At 35.4% G+C, this 19,272-nt stretch overlaps 1 protein-coding gene and 1 long non-coding RNA gene across 5 annotated transcripts in view; one reads left to right on the top strand and one right to left on the bottom strand.

Moving 5' to 3' along the window:
* HDAC9 (histone deacetylase 9) overlaps positions 1 to 19,272 on the top strand; it is a 1,013,161-nt gene that overhangs the window by 233,845 nt on the left and 760,044 nt on the right. The gene's annotated exons all lie outside the window — the stretch shown is intronic.
* LOC144288795 (uncharacterized) overlaps positions 12,274 to 19,272 on the bottom strand; it is a 44,992-nt gene continuing 37,993 nt past the window's right edge. The window contains exon 3 of the long non-coding RNA XR_013356792.1: positions 12,274 to 12,553. This is a non-coding gene — a long non-coding RNA (uncharacterized LOC144288795). The remainder of the gene's footprint in view (positions 12,554 to 19,272) is intronic.

Here is a 19,272-nt window from a genome sequence, read left to right as displayed (position 1 = left end):
ATTAGGAGATCTATTTGGGAAAGTTAGAGCAGGAAAAACAAAACAAAACAAAACAAAAAAAAGGAGACGTACAGCTTCCCAGGGAAGGCCTAGAATGAAGAAGGCAATCCTATCCAGTCTTAAGGGCCAGTGACCTCCTTAGCTGGGGCTAAAATGTGGGCAAGTTCAAAATACAAATACTTCCCACTCAAGCTGTACTGTTGATCAACTATGTTTCTTTAGTTATTTAGTTTGTTAATTGCTACCCTACAAAACTAAGTGCATACTGAAAATTCAGAGAGAGCACATCGCTTCTCCAATGACAATGTGATCTACTAATGTTCTCTTTGGGGATTCCTTCTAGGGAATGCCTTGTTATTGCCGTAGATGGGTTTTTGGCCTTCCCTGGTGTTAAACAGAGAAAAGGTATCTTCTCCTTCCATTACTTAAAGCTCTTCTTTCTTCTGTATGGTTTGTGTTCTTCCTGACTCTTAGCTGTTCCAGGCGTTGTTGATAGCTGTTTCTAGGAAGTAAACTGTGTCCTTCTTACATTGCTGCTGCTTTGTGATTTCCACTATTGATCGAAATTACAAGTGTCACAGTAAGACAAAAGAACAAAGAAATATGGATTTCTATTTTATTAATGATTTAAAATCCAATGTTATCATTCAATTAAAAGGCCAAGTCAACACCATTTTGGTATAATTTGCTAGTTTTTTTGGTTATTTGGCTCACCCATGGTTATATGCCAACTCTTGGCATTCTCTGACATTAAATTGCCAGAGTACCAGAGTGGTTATACACCTGACTGGATGCTGTTGCTGGTTGTACATCCCACAACCTACTAGAATAGTGGAACTTGGTTCTTAAAATCCAATAGCTTTTCAATATATGCCATAAAGAGGTGCTATAATGTGGAATATGGTAAGGCTGAGTATGAGTCTGACAGATAATTGGGCTGCTTCTATTATATAAGCAACTTCTGTTATATAATATCAACTTATTTCTGGGATTTTAGCAAACCTTTGGGCATGGATTGAATTTCAGATTATAGCCTGTGAAGAGCTGGCTTCCAAAGACTAGAATACTCTACTCATTTTAATGCCTTCTAAATCTTGTTTTTCCCCCAATCCATGGATAAGGAAGCCATTGAGGTATCTGCTTGTCATTCCTCTGTACACAATGTTCTGTAACATTCTCTGACTTAGAATTTCCTGATTATTGTTTTCCCCCACTAGGCTGCAATTATTTGAGAAGCTTTCTGAACATATAGCCCAGTTTCTGGTATATGTAATCATTTGTTACAGTTTCATTGAAATAATAATTTACAGTTATTATTTTCTTATTAATCCTTATAAACTATTTTTGCATGGAAGAACTGTATCAGATATAATAAGCCCTAAGTTACAGGAAGAAGCAGGAGCCTGACTTGTTTTGAGGAAAAAAAAAAAACAAAAAAGACTGGATAGGAAACTTAGGGATATTTAAACCCCTGAAATGATTTAATCTGATAATGTATCACCATCACTTTATATTTCCTCACATTTTTCTCATGTTCTTCCTTTTCCTCTTTAGAGAGGAGAGTATGGTATGTATTTGTGTCTTTCTCTTTTCTTAAGGGTTAGGGCCAATATCAATTATTTTCTTTTTATTTTGTGTTTTAGAGTAGCATCAGAATAAAATTTTACTTAATGTGTGTGTAATTCATCATAGCTTTTTTTTTTTTTTTGCCTTCTACTTTTCCTCTACATCCTCATTTTGGGCACTTATCTCATATTTTTCTTAAATGTTTCTGTCAGCTCCCCATCTGTGCAGTTCAGTTTCTGTGAAGTTCTGGGTATTATGTACCTTTAGAATGGAAGAGTCTCATTGGAAAAGATAAATTTATCATACTTATTGATAAAGAAGACCTTAATGCTCTATTGTTAAGTGAATAAAGGAGCACAAAACAATACATCCTGGGTAATTCAATTTTTGGAAAGCAACTATAGTTTTTTCATTTGAATATGAAAAGATGTGGAAGGTTAGACACCAAAATACTAATTCAAATACCATAGTTAATATTTGAGATTGATTAGAATTTTGGTGATTGTAGTTTCCTTTCCCTTTTTCACTATTCATTCATTCTCTTAATGATATTTTTATTTTCTAATTTTTTGTGTTATCAGTGTTAAAATCAAACACTAGATGAGAAAACATACATGTAAAAGTTCTATGTACATAAAGAAATAAATGTGAACTGTTTGATGATCTGATTTCACTGAAGGTGCTATAAAATTTTTCTTAACTTTCTTTTCTATGGTTGTGAGGACTAAATTTCAATACCTATTTATTTTAACCTCTGGAGATCATGGATTATGTCATCCTCATAGAGTTAGAATGACTCATTTTTTTGTCAAAATGATCAGGGAAGGAACCCATTTTGGTTATCCCTTGTAACTTTTCCTGGGCATGAGAAAGGCCCAATTACACAGTGATGACCTCTAGCCTCTTGGTAAATTTTGGTAGAATGGCAGTGCTTCTTCCAAACTCCACTCAAAGTGGAGACTGAAATTCAGGTACTGACTGAGGAGTCCCTACACAGAAGTGTCATATTGAATCAGTCCTAAATAATATGACAAAAGCCAGGAAGGTAAAGCTGGAGGAGAAAACATGGACCAAGGCAAAAGATCAAACCTCACTGCCACTTCCACATCTGTTTTGTTTACCTGAATGAAATATGGAGCTATTTTAAATTGCTGTATAACACAGTGGTATCAATAAAAGGCAGCCTAGTTAAAAAATATATTTTATTTTTCCATTTGTGATTACATTAAGCTTCTGTGAAAATGGAACACACCAGTTTCACAGCAGGAGAGGATAGATATAGCAAGATTCGAGAGGCAAGATGTTCAGGATTAGAAGGATCTGTATGGCTGCAAGTGAGGTAATGATAATGATTATGTGATAATAGTACTGTTGTGCTGTTTTATGAGGCAGTAATCCAGCTCCCAGAGCAGATAAACTATGGGGTGAAGGCTGAGTTTATCCCATGGAGGGGAATAGATTGTTGCTGAATAACCCAGCATGACAGTAAAGCTTTTTCTTTTTTGAGGCAAGAGCTTAAAAGTAAGTTTTAAAATAAAATAACTTCACAAATATGAGCAAGTGAACAGCTAAGGAAGGTTAAAAAAAAAAAGAGGCAAATTGTGCAGGGGGGGAGAAGAGGTTGCTGAAGGGGTGGAGATGAAATTCTTTTTATGCAATAGAAACTGCAGTTCTAGTAAAAGGACAAAAAATTTCCATAACCCAAAACAAAAACAAAAACAAAACAAAACCCCACTACCATACATATTGGCAACTGAAATGAAGTGCTATTTTCCTTAGAAAAGTATTAAACTATTGCAGAATGCAAACAGATTTCCATTCATCTTATTTTAAGTCACTGTTCATTCATTTCTTGACAAGTTATTATGTACATTAGTTACAGCAGCAGTTACAGACAAATGGCATAACATCCTAGCCTTCTTATTGCTTAGTAAGATGTTGAAAGAGTTGTCTTCAGTTTTTCTTTGGTAACCAAGACTGACCAGAAAGCAAATATCACTTAGTTTGGAGATGCTCCATTCTTCCTACATGTGTTTGAGCATCTGAAGACTTACTTGCTTCTAGTAAATGGAGATGGGATGAGATTCAATCATTAGTGCATGTTGGTCACTTCCCTGGGCTCTTCATTTAGGCAAGTGGTGTCAGTTCAGTTTGGGTGGCTCCACTGGCAGCTGGTTTCATTCAAGGGAAATGAAGATGGGGAAATTTTGCTTCAACTTCCAAGCTTTAGTGTGTAGTACTAATTCTTTCTCCCTCATGGCTGCCAGCAGGCATCCCTTTGTGATACTGTTTCCTTAGAAGCTGCACTATCAAATGGGCTCATGTATCTTATATCCTATAAAATTGTAATCCCTATCTTTTCAGAGTATCTGCAAACTATTAGACTCCTCCCTGCCCTCCCAAGAGATGGGGCCATTTCTAACACTGAGATCTCACTGCTCTTCCTTTTCAAACAAAAACTATCTCCAAACAAAAACTCAAGGGCTTTGGCCTCCCAGTGCAGAGGCCCAGTTAGAATTTGTCTTTGGGGCATTCACCCAGCTGAAACTTCTTTCAGGTCAATAATTCAAAAAGGACAACTTTAAGAATACTGAGGTGGTTTTTAAAGGTTAACTTCTAAGGGTTGCAGAGATGACAAAAAAATCTTTTATTCCTCCTTGGTGAAGCTGAATTTGTGAAAAACAAGACTAACTTAAATTCTCAGGAGGTTATTTTGCCACAATGAATTCTCCATAAAATTCCTGCTATAGTTGAGAAGAGGGAGTACTATGCCTGTTTGTTCACCATTGAATTCCTAACATCTAGAAAATTGCCTCACTTATATCAGACTATATATATATATATATATATTCTTTTTTAAGAAATCAGGTTAAGTTGTGATAGTTTTCTAAAAAATAGTTATAAGTAAGTTATAAATAGTTTTTTTAAAAACTGTGTTTTCTTCCTGTTTTCAGTTAAATAGTTTCCAGAAATTAATAAATCACTACAACTGTTCAGTTCTTACCCATCTCTGGGAACACTGAAGAGCACTTATTCACAGGATGTTTATGGGCTAACGTGCACCAGGCACTTCTCTGAACACTTGGAATCTGTCATTAAATATAATAGGCAAAGACCCCTGCCTCTTGGAGCTCTTATCCTAGCAAAGGAGATGGTAAACAATGTATGTATTGAATAAGTATGTTATCTACCATGTTAGAAAATAAGTGTTGTGGGGGAAAAAAAAAAGAAGGGTTGAGTAGGGTAAGGGAGAAACAGAGTAAGGAGCGTTGTTGCATAGGGTGATCAGGGTTTGGCCTGATTGGGAATGTGATCTTAAATAAAGACATGGGTGGAGAGGAGTTAGACAAGTGGATATTTGGGACAATAGACTCTGGGCAGAGGAAACAACTACAGCAAAGGTTGGAAGTATACTTGGCATTTAAAAAAATGGTAATATACACATAAAATTTACCATTTTAAGCTGTATAATTCAGTGGCACTTAGTACATTCACAATATTATGCAACCATCACTACTATCTAGTTCTAAAATATTTTCATTACCCTAAAAGGGGACCCCATACCCATTAAGGAGTCATCCCCTCAGTTTTCTTCTCCCTCCCAGACCCTGACAACCATTAATCTGCTTTCTGCTTTTATAAATGCTCATGGCATTTTGAGGAAGACCAAGAAGCCATTGTGGGTTGGAGCACAGTAAATGAAACAGGTTGGTAGGGGAGAAAGTCTGTGAAGTAAAGGAGAGATGAGTCCCTTTTAAGCAGTTGTAAGGACTATGGCTTTTACTCTGAATGAAGTAGAATACTATTCCAGAGGTTCAAACTGAAGAATGAAATGCTCCATGGGAGAGTAGATTGGAGGAGTGTGTGACAAGGGTGGAAGGGAGAAGATTGATCCAATTATGGAATGAATAAGTCACAGGGATGAAAAATATAGCATAAGGAATATAGTCAGTAGTATTGTAATAACGTTATATGGTGACAGATGGTAACTATGCTTGTGATGAGCATAGTATAATGTATAGAGGACTTGAATCACTGTGTTGTACACCTGAAACTAATGTAGCATTGTATAGCATCTATACTCAGAAAATTTTTTGAAGAGGTAAAAGAAGATGATGGCTCAGACAAGGTTGGCAATAGTGGAAGTGCTTAGGGGTCGGATTCCAGAAATATTTTGAAGCTGGGGCCAACAGGACTTGTGGATGAACTGGATTTGGGGTGTAATAGAAAAGTGAAGTCAAGTATTGCCCTAGTGATTCTGACTTACATGACTAAAAGGATGAAATTGCCTTAGGATGGGGAAGCTGAAACAGGTTTAAGGGGAACAATAGGAATATAGTTTGGGCAGATTGAGTTTGAGATACCTGTTCATCCAAATGAAAACGTTTAGTAGTTAGATGTGTGTGTCTGGAATTCTGAAAGGCGGCCCAGAGTGGAGATAAAAATTTAAGAGTCAATAGCATAGAGATGGTATTTAATGCCATTTACTGGGAGCAGTCTTTGAGGGATTAAAGGTGAACAGATAATGAGAAGGAACCAGAAGAGGAGGAACCAAAGTAGGAGGAAATGGGTGTGTAGTAATTGGAAAACCAAGGAAGAGAGAGTGCTCAAGAGATTGGTGCTGCTGAATGGACTATTGATATAACAGGTTGTGGTGTAACAGTTTAAGTGGAATGATTAGCTTGTAAATCAGACTGGAATGGGTGTAAGGGAATATGGGACAGGAGGAATTGGGAATACTGAGTAGAGAAAGAAATGGGGGCAGTACTCTGTTCTTTGGCTTTTCACTATCATTAGAAATCTTACTATCTTCTATTTTATAACATAATTGTATAGTTAATTCATGTTAGTGATAATTTTCTTTGTAAAATATTGTTCCATTTTCTGCACCAAAGATTTGCAGGATAATCCCTATCATTTAAAAAGAAAAATAGGAGCACCTGGGTGGCTCATTGGTGGAGTGTCTTCCTTTGGCACAGGTCATGATCCCAGAGTCCTGGGATCAGATCTGCTTCTCCCTCTGCCTACGTCTCTGCCTCTCTCTCTCTGTCTCTCATGAATAAATAAATAAAATCTTAAAAAATAATAAAATGAAAAGAAAAATAAATATATCTGCAAGATAGTGAAGAATGAGAAACTGATCTGAAGAGAAAGTTGTTCTTCTGAACCACTAAAATAAACCTAATGTTTTAAAATATAAATACTTTTAAAGACTCTCCAGTAAAGGTTCTTTTTTTGTTCACATGTGCTTCTTATAGGTTAGCTGATCTCTACAAAAACTAAGAAAATTTTGACAATTTAATTTTTTTGGAGATTTTGAAGATACAGGAATAGTCTTTCCTTCCAGACCCTTGGAAAAACAGGAAATTGTATGCAGTGCCTATTTTAAGGCCTTTATAATGCTTAATTTATTTAGCTACATAAAAATGTATTATGTATAACTTAGCTAATAAAGTTTTGTCTGGGATAATTAAATTTTTAAAATATGGAAGATTAAAAAAGCAATTGCAAATTTCCTAATTGAATTTGCTATTTGAGGTTTTTAATTTTTTTAAATCACAAATAGGTTCTAAAGTTGCTGAGATGAAAAGAATTTAACTTTCTTTACATGTTCTAGTAATGGAGGAGCATATAAACACCAGACCATTAATCCTAGTGTTATGAATAGATACAGTTCATTTTAACTAGTTTTGTGCTCTTATGACATTAAAAAGTTTTAGGAAAGAGTTTTCTGAAAAGTAGCTGTATAATAAAGATGAGGAACCCTTGCATTCATTGAGTATGGTATTTTGACATGGAACTTGGCTGGTTTTGTTGGCAGTTTTTGAGCAAACACTATCCAGAACATCTTCTGGCACATTCTTTCATGCTTAGCTTATTTCTTTACCTTTCCAAGTATCAAGTGAATGCTTATGAACACTAATGGATAGTTTCATGGGGGCTTGAAAATGGAAGATTTCACTGGATTGCAGCATGCTACTCTTATTCAATAATTGTTCTATCAGCTGAATATTTCTTATGAAGGTCAGTTTCTCTCAAGCACTGCATGAGATGAATGAGGCTGAAATATGAGATACAATTGAAGTCTGAGAAAATTGGTCCTCAAGACATCTTCTTACTAGGCTGTGGAAGAGTGTGTCAATCTTAATGAACATTTCTTGGGTATCTAGTATGTGCCAATCATTGTGTTAAATGCTATGTTTCAAAGAGCTAGATTAAGCCATTCAGTAATTAATTTATTCAGTCAATATTGAATAAATCAATATTGATTTATTCATCAATCATTTAGATTATTTAAACAAATATCTAAAGGCAGTTATTCTGCAGCAGTTGAAAATAGAAATGACTTTGCTTTGTAATTAAATCAAATAAATTACTGTGCTATCCAATATTTGTAGTTTTGAAACTAAGATTCAGACTTTTTGCAGCTGGAATCTTACAGATTCAGTTGGATAAAAAAGCTGTTGTATCTGTTATCACAAAAATCCTAAAAAATCTTAATTTTTCTATAGTATTTTATATTCTTAGTATTTCCCAATTTCAGGTTATAGTTTTTAAAACAGGCAAAAATTTGATAAACCCATAATTATATGTTCAATATGGTCAATTAGTCTTTGAAAAAGGAGGAAAGAATATGCAATGGGGAAAAGATAGTCTTTACAAGAAATAGTGTTGAGAAAATTGGACAGCTACATGCAAAAGAATGAAACTGGACCACTTTCTTACACCATACACAAAAGTAAACTGAAAATTGAGTTAGGAGTAATCTCTCAAAATGTGAGATATGAAACCATAAAAATCCTAGAAGAGTACACATGCAGTAATTTCTCTGACATCAGCTGTAGCAACATCTTTCTAGATATGTCTCCTGAGAAAGGGTAAACAAAGCAAAAATAAACTATATGGGGCTACATCAAAATAAAAAGCTACTGCACAGCAAACAATTAACAGAACTAAAAGCCTACTGAATGGGAGAAGACATTTGCAAATGACATATTAGATAAAGCGTTAGTATCTACAGTATATAACTTATACAACTCAACACCTGAAAAACAAATAATCTATTTAAAAATGAGCAGAAGACGTGGATGGACATTTCTCCAAAGAAAACATACAGATGGACAACAGACATATGAAAAGATGCTCTATCTCACTTATCATCAGGGAAACACAAATCAAAATTACAAGATATCACCTCACACCTGTCAGAATGATTAAAATGAAAAAAAAAACAATAAGTGCTGGTGAGGATTTGGAAAAAAAAAAGGATGTTCATGCACTGTTGGTGAAAATGCAAACTGGTGCAGCCATTGTAAAAGACAGCATGGAATTGCCTCAAAAAGTTAAAAATAGAACTATCTACAATCCAGCAATTGCAGTGCTGGGTATCAACTCCTAAAATACAAAAACACTAATTCAAAGAGATACATACTCCTCTATTTACATTATTTATAGCATTATTTACAATAGCCAAATTATGGAAGCAGCTCTAGCATCCATAGACCGATGAATGGATAAAAAAGATGGGGTATAGATACACAATGGAATATTTTTCAGTCATAAAAAAGAATGAAATCTTGCCATTTGCAACAACATGGATGGAGCTAGAGAATATAATGTTAAGAGAAATAAGTCAAAAATAAAAACCATGTGATTTCACTCATATGTTAAATTGAAAAACAAAACCAAGAAGCAAAGGAAGAAAGAAAAAGAGAAACCAAGAAATAGACTCAGACTTAACTGTGGAGAACAAACTGATGGTTACCAGAGGGCAGACTGGGGTGGAGGAGGAGAGGAATGGGAGAAATAGGTGACAGAGATTAAAGAGTACACTCATCATGATGAGCATCAGGTAATGTATGGAATTGTTGAATCACTATATTGTACACCTGAAACTAACATAACACATACATTAAATATACTGAAATTAAAAATTAAAAAACTTAATTTAAAAAGTAAAAATTGGGATCCCTGGGTGGTGCAGCGGTTTGGCGCCTGCCTTTGGCCCAGGGCGCGATCCTGAAGACCCGGGATCGAATCCCACATCGGGCTCCCGGTGCATGGAGCCTGCTTCTCCCTCTGCCTGTGTCTCTCCTCTCTCTCTCTCTCTCTCTCTCTCTGTGATTATCATAAATAAATAAAATAAAAAAAAATAAAAAGTAAAAATTAGTGGTGCCTACCTGATTCAGTCAAGGTAGCATGCAACTCTTGATCGCAGGGTCATGAGTTTGAGCCCCATGTTGGATATAAACTTTAAAAAATAAAAAAAAGGACTAACCCTTTTCTAAAAGAAGATTTAATAAACTGTAAGTTGACAAACCTATCCCCAACTCCCTCCCAAACTAACTTTTCCTTATCGGTGAATGATCTTTCTATTTTTCCGGGAGAAAACACCAATTAAGTTATTAGGAATTAGGTACCTAGTTCTTTAACATTTCTTTTTAATATCTGTTAATCTTTCTTTCAATGAATAGGTTATACCCCCTCGTAGGTAAAAAACTAAGATGAGAGGTTGTAAATATTTTTAAAATAAGAATTGAATCCATTATAAAGATGCCTGCTAATTTTAGTCAAGATTCTGCCCTGGAAGATGAAGAAATCCAAAGAAAATTAATGTTTTTGCAGCTCTGAGGTAAGTAACAATATTGGGAACAAAAGAGGGAACTGCATGTTATTAAAGGGAACTGCATTAAGAAGCCCCTGCCCATAAGACTTTTAAGAAGAGAAGCAGCAGTGGACTATTAAAATAAGAAGGAAAATCTCCCATATCTAGATAAATGATAGTTGTGTAAAGTTTGTGAAAATGCTTTCTATCTCTCTAGATTATCATATTATTGAAGTTGGGATGGGTTTATGTGAGATAAATTCGAAGGAACAGAAGAACAAACAGTATTGGGTTTAGAGGCAACATGTAGAAGGAGGTGATTATATCCCCCCAACAGAAACTAGTGTTTTAGTAGGAGAGAAAAAACATTTCCTGGGCAACCAAAAATATATCTTGCATGTTCTTCCAGTACAGTCTGAATCCTCAGCAAAAGGCTAAGGGGATGAGTTAAACTCAGCAATCTCCCAGCTTTTATGTTCCTAAAGCCTTCTGTTGCTGTTGGTAATTGTTAACACTTGTCTTTCCATCATCCCATTTTCTTACTCATTGTTATGCACTTAATGTGCCTCTTCCTTGGTAATTGGTCCTTAAACTGAGGGCAAGGTTGGTTACTTGACTATTCTGTGTCTTTAGCACTTAGCTTAGGGCCTAGCACACAGTCAGTGCTCAATAAATTTTTTTTTAGCAAATGAGTTACTACCAATTTTTTTTTTTTTTTTACTACCAAAATGTTAAAGCTTTAACTATATTAAGCTCGAGGGTCGAATTTGGGCCAGAGAGAGGGTGGGTAGCTTCTAAGAACACATTTTTGTGGTATTAATGAAAACATTAGCAATTGATACTTTGAACTTTTTCAGGTGGGAATTTGTAATTTTAAAAATGATGGGCTGCTTTTTTTTTTCTTTCAAGATCTTATTTATTTATTCATGAGACACATGGAAACATAGGCAGAGGGAGAAGCAGGCTCCTTGCGAGGAACCTGATGTGGGTCTTGATCCCGGGATCCTGGGATCACGACCTGACCCAAAGGCAGCTGCTTAACCATTGAGCCACCTAGCTGCTCAGAGGGGCAGCTTTTAATATTGTGTCAACTCGGTGCTGTCATTCCTATTCATAAAATTTCCATTTAATGTGTGTTTTAACTATATAAATGATAATAGGCGAAGGACTTTATAGGTATGGGTGGCTTACAGATTTAGATATTTCCCAATTCTGCAAATTACTGTGAAGTTAGCATAAGGAACTTGCTTTGTTATCATTGAGGTATGAGTTAAAGGAAGGAAGATATGTGAGGCATATATGCTTATATCTCTTGAGAGTGTGCTTTCCAAAAATGATGCATTACATTTTCATATTCCTCTAGATTTTTACTTATATCACTAAAGAAAGTATCTTTTACATATTGTACAAATAGTCTTATGTGCCAGTTAGCTGGTCTTGAGAACACTCAGTATTTGCCAGCACAGAACACTATCAAATAAGTAGAAGCTAGAATTTTCTGCCTTCATGAAGTTATTGTTTCAATAGGCAACATAGACAAAAAATTATGATATATCTGAGGACATTGATAGGAGAAGTGTGTAACTACAACCAGTTGCAATGATAACTCAAATCCAGAGGGGTGGCTGGAGTCAGTGCATTGCAACCAATTCCAGGAATAGTCAGAGAATCACAGGTCAACTATTTGAAAGTTAGGAACTCTGTCACCACTCTCTTCTCTTCATGGGTGACAAATAGTATTTGCTTAGTCATTAAAATGTGAGCACTATCCATATAAATCTTACATTTTCAATTGAGTAGTTTATATATTCTATATAATGAACTTACTGTTTCCTATATACAGGATCCATCTGTGCATATAGCCTGTGTGTATATTCTGTTTATCTTAAAGTGCATGAAACATGAGAATAACTTTAAAAATACCAAATTTAAGAATACTTTACTCTTGTCATGTTTTGAAGGAGCTATGTATAATCCACTACTTAACACTTTGAACTTATTTCTTTGTTTTGAGCCTACTTACACCAGAGCAATCCATGAAAGCATTTACTTCATTATGAAAGGTAATAATGGCTGAGGAATCTATAATTGAAATCATATACTTTTGTTTGTGGAATGTTTATTAAAAGAGAAATAGTTATTCATTCATGTTTAAATTAGGATAGGTGAATATAACCAGCAAGCCCTAAATCTTGGTGCTTAGTACAATACAAGATTATTTCTCACGATGTCATCATCCAGTTCCAGTTGGTGTTGGTGGTAGTGGGGCAGGTGTTGGAAGCCTTTACTCTTCCCAGTATTTAGGAATTCCAGCTTTTTCCATTGCGGGGCTTTCCTGTCAGTGAAGGCCTTGTCATCCCGAGTGGATCCCCTGTATCTGGCCTATAAACAAGAGAGAAGAGTGTGGAAGATTGCATCGAAGGGTGTCATTTTAGTCCAGATTTCTTCTGACTACCTTTCCCTGTTTATAGTTTAATCACATGGTTCCACTTAACCTAAAGGAGTCTGGGAAATATATCGAGCCATATGCCCTGGAAGAAAAGGAAACAAGGGTTAGAAATACATAGCACAGTCTCTGCCAGTGCTTAAACATGGTACATTGACTTAAATTTTTCTTATCTTTTGGTATAATTCGGAAGTTTCCAACTTAACATAAAGTCAGTGGATCAAATGAAAAAGAAATGACCAAAAACATAATGAAGACAGTATCAAATTCACTGTCTAGTTTGGAAGCAGCTATATATAAAGAATTTTAAAAAGTGGCTATCTAAAGTCAGTGCAAATTGAAGTGAAAGTTAACTAATCAGTGCTTCAAATTTTAAATGTGATAGTGTAGAGTTAGGGCCAATTAATTAGCTTTGTAATCTTGGGCCATTCACTTAACTCCTCTAAGACCTGAATGCATCCTCTGAAAAAGGGAGATAATACTGATAACTTGTTTTCATTATTGCTGTGAAGCAAACAAAATGATGTCTATGAAGGGGTTTATAAAATATTAATGGCTAAACAAATTTTATTTCAGGCCAGCTGCATTAAGGAAAAATTACCTCCAGAACTGCCCCTGTCATTCACCTATGACTCATGAATTTTCAGTTGGCATAGAGTAGCAGAGGAAAGTCTTTCAAATATTGTAAAATCAAGGTTTATCTGAGGTAACCTTTGCTGCTTGTAGGAAGTGTGTGGCTGAGTAATAGTTCAAAAATAGCATGTTATTTTGAGGAAGAACATATGTTCTTTAACAAATAAAATAAGTGTTCAGAAGAATAATTTTATAGCATATTTAATCACACATTTAAAATAATTTGAATCCTGTAATTTAGAGCACTCTGTACTTATATGTGAATTTTTAAGTGCTTTTGTTAAGTGCAGTAGTGCCAAGGTGAGTACTATTATGTAGAGTTTCATTTTATGAGGAGCTCTTATTAACCTCTATGAAGGAAAACTGTTCCATGATTAATCAAAACTGGAATATACATTTTATATACTTAATGCGTATTTTGGAAAATCATGAATGTATAGTTACATATGTACATACATATGCACACCCACATAAATGGTAGGTGTGATTAAACAAGGCTTGTTTCATAGGTCAAACAGATAAATAACACTTAATTTGTTTTAAACTGATCTGCTGATGCATGGCTACCAGGATTGTGTTGATGGGTTCCTTTAATAGACATTTAACGACTAGATTGAAGGGAATAGGTAGGTGCTTTTAGAATATTAACAAAAAAGTAGCCATAATTTTCTTCAGGGAGCTAACCAGTTGGCACATGTCATATACAGAAAAAAAAATGTAGTCAAAGGCAGTATTTGGTAATGACTCAGGAAGCAGATAGTAAGTGGTATAAATGTGGCAGAGTAAGATTCTTTTCAGATTGGAAAATAGGGAAAGACACCATCATGAAGGAGGACCATTTTCATTGGTTCTTGGAGGATGGTTAGAATTTAGCTGTGTGACAGGCATGAATAGTACTTTAACCAGGCAGCATGATATGAGCATGATAAGGGGATGATAGAGGAGCCATTTGAGCTTAAGTAAACAAATTGATTTGGCTGGAAAATTAAATATATGAAAGAATAATGGGAAATCACTCAATTTGGAAAAATAGGTTGTGGCTGTACCCTTGATAGCCTTAAAATCTAGGGAGCTTTATAGAGTTTTGATGAGACATTGATGAGTTTCTACAATGGAATGAAATGATTAAGAGGGCTTTGAAAGTAGTATTTAAAAAACCTTAATTGCTGAGGTGACTTCATAGTTATAGTTGCTCGTCAGAAACCTTGCCATGCTCACAGATCTAAGGCTTTTGATAACTCAAAGGACTAATTTTGTTAGCCCCAGATTTTTAGTTGTTTATTTCTTACCTCTATGTTGAGTGTCCAAGATTATTATAGAGTGCCCCCTATTGTAGGTTTCCTGCATAAAAATAGTGATGCAGTTGTTACTTAATAAGCAGAAAGTAATATTGATCTGACTACATGGAAAGTATGGTGCTAGCTAAAGTGAGGGACACAAAAATATAAAAATATGAATGTTATAATAACACTATATAACATTTGGGAGATAGCAAAAAATAGTATAGAAAATAAATTCTGGGGCACCTGGGTGGCTCATTGTTTGAATGTCCAACTCTTGAATATGGCTTAGGTCACAATTTCAGGATTGTGAGATGGAGCTTTGATTGGAGCTCTGTGCTGGTCATGTAGCCTGTTTAAGATTTTCAATCTCTCCCTCTGTCTCTCTCTGCAACCCCCCCCCCCCTCTCTCTCTCTCTCTCAAAAAGAAGAAAGAAAGAAAAGAAATTCTATAGGAGTTCATAGTTGTAATTAGATTTCAGAGAAGTTCATGGAAGAATTCTCAAAGGCTCTTAACCTCCAGACTGAGTGATGAAATTGATGACATATCATCAGAGAGCTTTAAGCCAATCAGGCAGCCAACAACAAGCCATTCCTACCTTTCTAATTTGTGTTCTGTCTTACTGCTATGAGACAATCCATTGTCATCAGTAATGGGAATAATAGCAAAGATTTTTGGAACCTTAATTTTCTTTTCTCTCTCTTTTTAAAAAGATTTTATTTATTTGAGAGAGAGAGAGAGAGAACTAGCATGGGGAGGGGTCGAAGGAGAAGGAAGAGGCAAGCTCCCTGGGGAGCAGGGTGCTGGACACGGGGCTTGATCCCAGAACCCTGAGATCATGACCTGAGCCAAAGGCAGATGTTTAACCAACTGAGCCACCCAGGTGCCCTGGAACCCTAATTTTCTTAAAAATAACTTTAAATCAGTTAATAAAGATTTTAGTAAGCTGTGTGGCACCTGGGTGGTTAAGTGGTTAAGCATCAGACTCTTGGTTTCCGCTCAGGTGGTGATCTCAGGGTCGTGGGATGGAGCCGCACATTGGGCTCCATGCTCAGCACAGAGTCTGCTTGAGTTTCTCTCTCCCTCTTCTCCCCCACCCCCCCCCTGCTCTTTTTCGTTTCTCTCAGATAAGTAAATCTTTAAAGAAAAATTTTTTTTGGTAAGCTGCATTGTAGTTTTTATAACAGACAATAATGGAATGTTTGAGAACTGTGATGAATGTATTTTCTGCTTAAAATCTGTTATTTTTTCTTTTAATTTCCATTCCTCTGTCATTTCAAAGAGGATTTTAAGTCAGTTTATAATATATAAATATAATGGAAAAGCCAAAAAGTAGTAAAATAAGGGCCAGTAAGAAATAAGGGAAGAAAAAGGTGAATGAATTATTTAAGATGAGGTTGTACATATAAAACTGTGTTATTATGCTACTCGTTTCTATAAATAAAGGTTTCATAAAGCTTCTCTGGGTTTTCAAGCAGCCACAGGAAAGAAAGAAAGACTATTGGTTTGTAAGACTGGTACTGTGTGTGATGTAAGAACAAGCCAGCTGCACAGAAGCAGCACTACTCATACCAAGTCCAGAGAGAAATCTCAGTGATAGGTCCTCTGAGAGAAGCCCCACAGAATGTAATAAATAAGGAGTATCCTCAAAAACATCCAAGTAAATAGGACAAAGCTTGTCTTAGGCCTTTTAAAGTACATTTTTATAATGCTTTTGGCTAATTGTTTAATGCCTATGCAGTGTCCAGGAAAATCCTTCTATAGAGACCAAGAAATGAATACCGGCACAAACTTCGAGTGATTTAGAGCCGGCCAACAGTGTGGTTTGCTGACCAGCAGCTTCAGCATCACCTGGGGGCTTGTTAGAAATGCAGACTCTCAGACTCCATTTCAGACCTACTGAATCAGAATCTTCAGGGGATTACCAGGGAGCAATGATTTCAAGTATCTAAGATGACTTATTGGACATTTAGATAATCTTTTATTGATCAGAGTGTACAAACTCAGCTATAAGATGAATGAGTTCTGGAGATCTAATGTACAGCATGGTGACTAGAGTAAATAATAATAATGTATTGTATCCCACACATAGACACATAAATTGTATCTATGAAAGGTGTTAATTAATTTGATTACATTATACAGCATATACATATATCATCATGCTGTGTACCTTAAATATATATAATTTTTCTATGTCAAAAATAAATAAAAATTAAAAGAATATTATTTCTCTTAGCTGAGTTTTTACTAAATCTTATATAGCATTGGATTTGGAGATTGTCTCCCTGACAATCAAAAGCAAAGTACATGAAATAAAAATATTTTATTGGTTAAAGATAGCTCTGATGCTTTTGCTGTCATCCAAACAGGGGGAAGAGTGTTAGCCACTTAGGTAATTTAGTTATTATCCACCATGTGTGAAGCACTGTGTTAAGTACTTTGGGATATAAAAATGAACAAGACAAGGTAGCTGTCTCTAAGAAGAAATCTAGTAAGGGAGATTTAGTTGTAAACAAGTTGGCACAATGAGATAAAAACTATGGGTACAAGCAAAATGCTGATAGTTGTTCCTATTTTACAGATTTTTACAGGGGAGGAAACTTGGCACAGATAGCTTGCCTTAGTGAAGTTTAACTCAAGGTCTGTGTGATCCCAAATCCAGTTTATATTTTTACAATGCAGGCTCTTGAGAAGAAAAACAAAAAGGAAAACCATTTATAAAGTGATAAAAATAGTCATAAAAATCAGTAGGCTTCTCCATTCAACTTGAGTATTTCAGACAATGTAATAATTTTGATTCACATTTTTTTTAGAATAAGTGTGCTTTTAGTTAATATAACTCAGTTTATCCTGCAGCTTTCCTCAGGAAGTATTTAAGTAGGAATTAAAATTTTGTCAGAATGGAGAGAATGATTGCATTTTGTCCCCAAAACAAGATTTTATTGATATATGAACACAAGCCATTTTTATCTTTGAGTGTTGTATGAGGTTTAGTGGAGTGAGCTAATTGGCACATAATAGGCTATCAGTCATAATTGATTGAATAAAGGAATTTAATATTTACTCTTGAGATCTCCTTCAGAGCCCAATTTTATCAAAGAAATACACTCAGAATAAAACAATCTTACTTATTTTAAAAATACTTCTTAGTATAATAATCCCTCTTACCTGTGCAAGTTCCCTACCTTTAAGCATTTTTACATCACTTGGCATCGGCTATTCTGATGTATGTGTTTACTTATATTCCCCTAGTAATGTAAACCTTTTAGAGAAATTGTCAACTTTTTTTTCCTTCATGGAATCTAGTTAGCACTCAGATGCTTAGTAAATGTTTGAATGAACAATGATGATCACTATTATAAGTCAGATCTAGTCTAGCAACCTATGCCTTTCATCAGTTCCCAATGGTTGCCTTTTAAACTTGGTTGAAGCATTGCTAATCAAATGTGTTCTTTGATAATGTTTCTTAGTATTTACAGTACTGCTGTTGAGAAGGCTAGCATTTGTTGAGTGTTTATTCTTTGGCAGGCACTATTTTTAGAGCTTTAAAAACATTATCTCATTTGGTCAGCAAAACAGTTTTAGAAGAAATTATTATTTTCTGTACTCTGGAGATAAGAAAACTGAGGTTTATAGGAATTAACAATTTATGCAAAGTCATGGAGCAACTAAGTGGTGTAGCTGAGATTTAGATTTGCTTTTATAGCTCTGATTACTGCATAAGGGTAGGAGTAAATGAGTAACTAGAAGGTAATGAATTACCAGGCCATTTATTCTCAAAGAGCATGGTTATACAAAATAGGTTGATCTGGGACATTATGGTCCTCTCTTCCTGGAAATTGACTTTGCTGGGATGGCTAGGCTTATGCTTGGGAAGTCACCCAGAGCTGCATGCAGAGAAGTCAACAGCTGTGTGCAGAGAAGTTAAGAGTCAGTTTGTTAAATCAACTGAACCAGCCTTAGGATAGATACTTTATGGCTCTAAAGTGTGGAGTAGACATGTTGGATAACTGTATAGCTGTTTCTGACTTAACAAAATGTATTCTAATGGGAACCCTACTCAGCCTCTCTGAAGCCAGCACTACCATTCTCTCCCACTCATTTGGGAATAGATTCTTAAGGTTCCCAAGGTATGCATCACAGTTCAGTCTATTGGGGCGATATATTGTAGGGTAATCACACAAGTCCAGAAACCATCATGCTGTAACTTCATGGGACTAATGGGAAGGATTCTCATCTTCATTTCCACTCTTAAAATAAGGTTTACACTCTGTATTTAAGATGTGATAGCACCGACAAAAAGGTGGGTGGCTTATAGAGAAAACACGCACAGAATTAAGGTAGCTGGAATGTTCTGGAGTATACTTTTTTCATAATCATTGAGAAGGGAAATTTTGTTGCCTTTTTCTGATAATGTTGATAAGTTTTTGTGGAACGGAGTCAGTAAAGTCAAAGGCATAGTCCTTAGTTTTGGTTGTTTTTATTGCATAAGTAAATTAGTGATGGTGACAACAAGGATTTCATGTATAATTGTGGCTATTTATTGAATCATGTCTTTTGATTAATTTCAAAATGCTGATTTGCTGCTTATTAATACAACCTGGCTAAAAATTTATCTCTAGTCAAGCAGGTTGGTGCTAACAAAGATATAAACACATCCTCTAATCTTTTCCTCTAAGGTATTTTTAAAACCAACAAGGACCATTTAAACATGAATAATACTAAATACTGTCAGTTG

This window comes from Canis aureus, chromosome 18 (assembly GCF_053574225.1).
Source record: "Canis aureus isolate CA01 chromosome 18, VMU_Caureus_v.1.0, whole genome shotgun sequence".
Taxonomy (NCBI): Eukaryota; Metazoa; Chordata; class Mammalia; order Carnivora; family Canidae; genus Canis; species Canis aureus.
Note: the sequence above shows the minus strand (reverse complement) of the source record. Positions and strands in the feature narration are given on the sequence as shown.